At 49.7% G+C, this 6,007-nt stretch overlaps 1 long non-coding RNA gene across 1 annotated transcript in view; it reads right to left on the reverse strand.

Moving 5' to 3' along the window:
- Positions 1-1,456: 1,456 nt before the first annotated feature.
- LOC103674016 overlaps positions 1,457-6,007 on the reverse strand; it is a 4,788-nt gene continuing 237 nt past the window's right edge. The window contains exons 2-3 of the long non-coding RNA XR_571525.2: positions 2,132-2,382; positions 1,457-1,968 (exon numbers count right to left, since the gene is read on the reverse strand). This is a non-coding gene — a long non-coding RNA (uncharacterized LOC103674016). The remainder of the gene's footprint in view (positions 1,969-2,131; positions 2,383-6,007) is intronic.

The raw sequence follows: 6,007 nt of genomic DNA on the forward strand, positions 1-6,007 counted from the left end.
TCTTACTCCTCCTGATGAGACCTGCTAGTCATTTATCTATTTTATTAGTGTTTTAAAAGAAATAGTTATTTACAAAACCTACTTAATACATCTCTTCTAATCTATGGTTTTCTTCTCTCACTTGGTTTACCTGGTGCATTACTTACTTTTCTTCTACTGTATTAATTTCTATCTTCTTGGCTGAACTGTTCCCTCACTTAACCTTGTTTTCCGTCTGTAAATACTGAAGTGCTGAGATCTCTGGATTTTCCTCGGACTATAGGTTTGCCCACAATGCATGAGCACGGGGACCACCTGTTTCCATCATGTGATCCCAAAACCTCGTGACACTAGCACCTGTGAACGCCACAGCATGTCCTAGACTGGTTTCATGAGGCACCCCTGCCCCCAGCACAGACCGGGACACAGTTCCCAGCGTGGACACGGAGCGGCTTTGCACACTGGCTTCACAGAGATGGGGGGATGGCTCTGGTCTGCGCCCTGGGGCAATGGCCTGTGAGCGGTCAGCTGTAATGGTGTGCTGTGCCTGCTCCTGCCAGCAGAGGGCAGACCTGAGCTGGGGGTTGGAGCAGCCCGGTCCTGAAGCCCCAGTCGGGGGTCCCTGCTGCAGCCCTGCCGGCCTTCCACACACTCCTCCTGTTTCCATGAACCAAAAGGCCCAGAAGTTGGTTTGGGGTGTCTTTCTGCTTCTAAGAGTTTTCTAAGATGGACTATGATTTGAAATTATGAGCTTTTCTCAATTCGATCAAGAAGAAAATGAAGCATGGAGGTGAGGGGACTTCTGAGTGGTGCACACCTCCCCTGTGTTTCTTCTGTTCATTGTGGGAAGAAGCTAGTCCATCAAATGTTTGCCTTGGGCAACTGAGATTTTCTTTGAGTCTTTTTGGTGTTTATTTTCCCCCAACGGTTCGTGGAGCCTGGCAGACAAAGTTCATTTTTGGTTTGTAAGGGAAAAGTTGTATGTAACTTGCAGTATTGCTGTGTCTGTCTTCCCATCTGAAGTACAAAAAGCATTGTGAACACCTGAGATGTTACTGGCTTATTGGCCACTATGCCCCCAGTTACTGGAACAGTGTCTTACACAAAGTAAATGTCCTGTAATTAATTATGGAAAAACTCAGTCATCGACAAAACCATCACAATACCAGGCATCCAATCAGAAATTAGTAAAAATGCAGAATGTCACCTACAACTCCAAGAAGAATCAGTCAACAGGAAAGTACACAGAAATGGCAGAGCTGTTTAACTTGCAGACGAGGACTTTGAAATGACTATTACAAATGTGTTTAGGGGGCGCCTGGTGACTCCGTCAGTAACGCATCTGCCTTCAACTCAGGGCATGCTCTCACGATCCCAGGATCGAGTCCCACATCGGGCTCCCTGCGCAGCGGGGAGTCTGCTTTTCCCTGCTCTCAGTCTCTCTTTCTCAAATACACAAATTTTTAAAAATCACTAAAAAAATAAAATAAATGTATTTAAGGATTTAATAAAACATGTGATCGCCATGAACAAAGAAACAGAAACAACAAAGAAGAAGAAAATGTAGCCACTGCTAAAAAAAAAAAAAAAAAAAAAACCCACGGCAACACAGTATCGCAGAGACTGAGACACCGAGTAGAATCAAACAGTAGAAGTAAACCAAGCAGAACTTGGAAATACCGTAATTATCCTGAGGAAAGAGAAATACGGGAAAAAATTAAGTGACTTCCGTTACCCTCGGTACAACGTCCATCTGTCTCACATACTCATAGGGCTTTTTTCTAAATTTGATGAAACTTGAAACCCCTCCCTACAGACATCCATTGGGAAAAAGTCCTCAGTGGCCCGTGTGGAACAATGAGAATATCAGACACTGTAACAGCTGCAATGACTGAAACTCGTCAAACATGGAATTCCTGGGGCCACAGCAGCGCTCACCAAGGTAACCTTGCTGCTCAAACTGGGCGGCTGCCGGAACCAACCGTCCACCTTGGAAATAGAGAAAAGAGTTTAAATGTTTATCTTTCCCATATCTAGTTTAAAACTGGTGAGAGAAAATTATTCTTTATTGGAAAATCCCAACCGCTACTCAAAAGTAGAGTTAAATTAGAAAATCACCATTCTGCAACCCTTAATGGCATAATGGACTTACTCAACCAGCATCAATGGCTGTTTTCACATTCCTCAAGTGATTGGAGGGGGCATCAGGGTGGCCCCCCAATCTTAAGATCGGGAGACAGAAGTACCTCCCGGCACGATGAGTAGCAGCAAGCGGCACCCTTGTGGAGAAGTCGTGCGGAAACATCGAGCCGGAATCAGATCAAGCCTCCATCTAGCGTTCACACGAACACGGAGAGCGGGACAGATCACAAGAAGCCAGTTGGTCCAACAAATCAGTGGTATCTAAGGAAGATAACCGCTCTGGAGCGCAAACAGCTTGGTGGACAGCCGCCAAACTCAAGGAATAAACCAACTCTGAAAAGACCCCTTGGAGACAACAGGGAAATCTGAACGTGGATTGGAAATTATAGAACATCAGAGGATTACTATGACCTCGTCAGGTGTGATAATAGTATTGTGGCTCTTTGTAACAGCTGGATGGGTGGACGGATGATAGATGATAGACAGACAGATATCATTTATATGAGTGTGTGTGTATCCTTTTAAGTAAAGATGCATAATGAAGTGGTTGAAATGACATGATATGCCTAGAATGCGCTTTAAAATATTTGAGAAAAATCTTTGGAGAAATAGATGAAGAAATATTGGCATAATTTTTAATGCCATTGTATACATAGCCATTTATAATATGATTCTTTCCAGTCTTTCAAATATTTTATAATAAAAAGTTAAAATATTTTTTGAATAAAATAATGTATTAATGGATGTATCAGGAAGCTGAGCAGCGATAAAGAATTGGGAGTCAGAGAACATGATCAGTCATTAAAAGTATGCGATTCAATAAAAAAATTAACAGGACAGAAGATGTCTACAGCAAAAATAAAATTATTGCAATGAATGAATGAATGTGAATGAAATGCTTTTGTGTCTTGCACGCCCATTTGCTCCTTATGAAATGAGTGTGTAGGGCTGGACAGGGTCTACTCTTCCTTAGCTCTAGTCCTGCTTCTCTGGTCCCAAGCTGGAAAAGAACACACATGAGCTTGAAGAATATACCCTTGTGCATTAATTCACTTATGTCAACAAGGAACCTTTAAAAGTACAAAAAACAAAATCTAACAAGTTTGCTTTAAAGGTAAAGATATGATGCCCAGGGAACAGCAGAAAGAGTCAGGTAAGTGTGAGCTGTTAACAAACGTTTAAAAGTCGGGGTGGGGAAGTGATACGTTCTACCGGGACCCCAACAGAGCCGTCCGAGAGCAGACCATGGCAGGTGGGTGGTGGCCCGGGGAGCACTGGGCAGCGTGCACTCCCTGGATGGTGGGGCGCACGCCGGGCGGGGCTCCCGCTGTCTGCTCACGGGAGCTTCGTCGGCACACGGTGGCGACTCAGTGATGTCTGCTAAGGTCTGAGCAAGTTGGAGCACCCGGGACCCGTGGCTCGGGAAAGTATTGACGGGGCCAGGTTTGCCCTGCTCAGGAAAAAGAAAAAAGAAAAAAGATGAAGAGGACACTTGAAAAAGTCCTTCAAATATTTGAAGAACGTTCAAGAAGAAGAAATAGTTGTCTTGTTGTGGGGGGAGTGTCCGCCAGGCGCTGACCTAAATCTGTGAGCATCAGAGAGCGGCAGAAAGATTATTGCTCGGTGTCTGGATGACATTGCTCTGGGTTTGAATCTGTGTTGTTAGAGGGTGTTCCTGATGATCTTACCCACGTAATGATAACATGCGCTGCTTTCGGAACGAGAGGCTGGTCTCACTGGGGGGGCCCAGCAGACGCAGAAAAAACCTCGACCAAGCCTCTCTTAGGGGAGCTTCAAGGACAGGATTGTTCTGGGATTGTCCCTGGATAACAGGGGATCATCAGGTGTGGGGTGTGTGTGCACATGCATGTGTGTGCCCGTGTACACACGTGGGTGTGTGTGCATGTGTGCTCGTGTGCGCACACGTGGTGTGGTGTGCGTGTTTGCACACGTGTGTGCATTGCGTGTATGCATGTGTGTGCTCACGTGTGTGCATGTGCACTGTGTGGTTGTGTGTGCATAAATGCATGTGTGCGTACGTGTGCTCATATGTGTATGCACGTGCGTGTGTGTGTCAGAGAGACAAACGGGGAGGGAGAGGGAAATTTCATGTGCACCTGTCTCGGCCCTGGGTCAGCGAGCACCACCCTTCCTCGTGCTGTGGTAAAGGGACCACAGGAGGCGTGTAAAGTGCGTGTAGCTGCTCTGGAAATCCGAACAGACACAGATAAAACCTACCACACTCGTCTCTAACCCCCTCAGATGAAGAGTTTGCCGCCCCCCCCCCCCGGAAGGCCAGCACGTTTTATTTTCTGCATAGATACCAGGAGGTGTGGAGCGATACCCTTTCCCACTATTTTGGGTGGTGACTGCCGCTCCTATTGTCTCATGGCCGTGTTTTATTGATAAATAAACATAGTACCTTGGCTTTGGTGCTGGGATCCCTAAGTCAGGGACAATGAAATAAATGGTATTACAGAAAGAAGTATTATTAACCGGCAGCCAGCACAGAAGTGCAAGGAATTAATCTCGCATCAATTCTCTGCTCTTCAATTTTTCAAGATCTCTCGGTAAAGCCTGGAAATGACACCCAGGAGTGTCTTGCAGACGAGGGTTTGGCTCCCCTCGCTGCCTCTTGCCCTTCGGGCGTCCTCGGGGTCCCACGTCCCCTCAAGGGGCATGAAACTCTGGACACACGGACGCACATCCGTGCCTTCCCTGGGTCTGGTGAGGTGACAGCAAGACGTTGCTGGGTGCAGGCCACGCTCCTCTGCCAGGGCCTGACCTTGGCTGAGGGTCGTTAGTGGTGGGGGCAGGTCAGCAGGGCGGTCGTGACTGTGCTCGTTTCCACTTCTGCGGGACACGTGATGTCCCTCCATTAGGAGTGATATGTATACACGCCCCATTTATCACTACACCTGTCACATGCCCAAAACATCCCGTAAACCATGTGGGAAGTGTCCACCGTGCTCACACGAGCTCCCGAATCTGTCTCGTAGCCCCCAGGGGGCCTGTCTCCCCGTCCTGTGCTTCCTGGGGAACCAATAGCCAGGATGGGCACCCAGGGGGTTCCAGCGGGACACTTGCTGAGAGAGTCCCCCACTCTACTCTTCAGGGCCCCTCAAATGGCTCCATCCACCACAGCCCCATTGCACCGGACACACCCAGACCCACCGCTCCAGGCCAGCCCGTGAGTTGGCCCAGCGATGCTGTCCAGGGCTGGGGGGTGGGGCCCCCACCCTCTCACCGGCTCTAGCTCTAGGGCCCCAGCACACCTGGCCAGAGCTCTCTGTTGGCAGCAGGAACGGGTGCACGGCCACCTCCTGCAGGAAGCCTCCCTGAGCTGCCGCCTGGCACGCCTGCCCGCAGCCTTCGCTTTGGGGACCGCTGAGCACCGCGTGGGCCTCCAAGGACCTCATCCACTTCCACAGCCTGTGTCCAGCAGGACAGCTGCTTACAACCTTGGCCGTCAATCTCTACCGTCAGCTAACACAGTCGAGGAAAAGAGCCAGACCCTCAGACACCGCAGACACATGAACGTGACCTGTGGGCACACTTACGCCCTCTGGGTGGGTGACACCCGGGAGAGGAGTCCCCCCCGCCACACAGGCGAGTCCCCTGGACCACGCAGAGCCTCCCTGGCCATCCTGCACATCTGCTCCCAGAACCTCCCCTGTGCTCACCCGCCTGTGAGCGCTGACCACTCGCAGCCCCACTCACGTGTCCCGGCCCCTGTGGGCCTCCTGGCGGGTGACTACTCCGTCCTGGGGCCCCTCCCACTGCGCTCCCCGGGCTCGTGCACCCCCAGCCCGCACTGTGAAGGCTGCTCGGGGGCTGGGCTTCATCCATTTCCACACCCCGCTGTCTGCCCAGCTTGCTCGGCGGG

Source organism: Ursus maritimus, unplaced genomic scaffold (genome assembly GCF_017311325.1).
Source record: "Ursus maritimus isolate PB19 unplaced genomic scaffold, ASM1731132v1 scaffold_21, whole genome shotgun sequence".
NCBI lineage: Eukaryota > Metazoa > Chordata > Mammalia > Carnivora > Ursidae > Ursus > Ursus maritimus.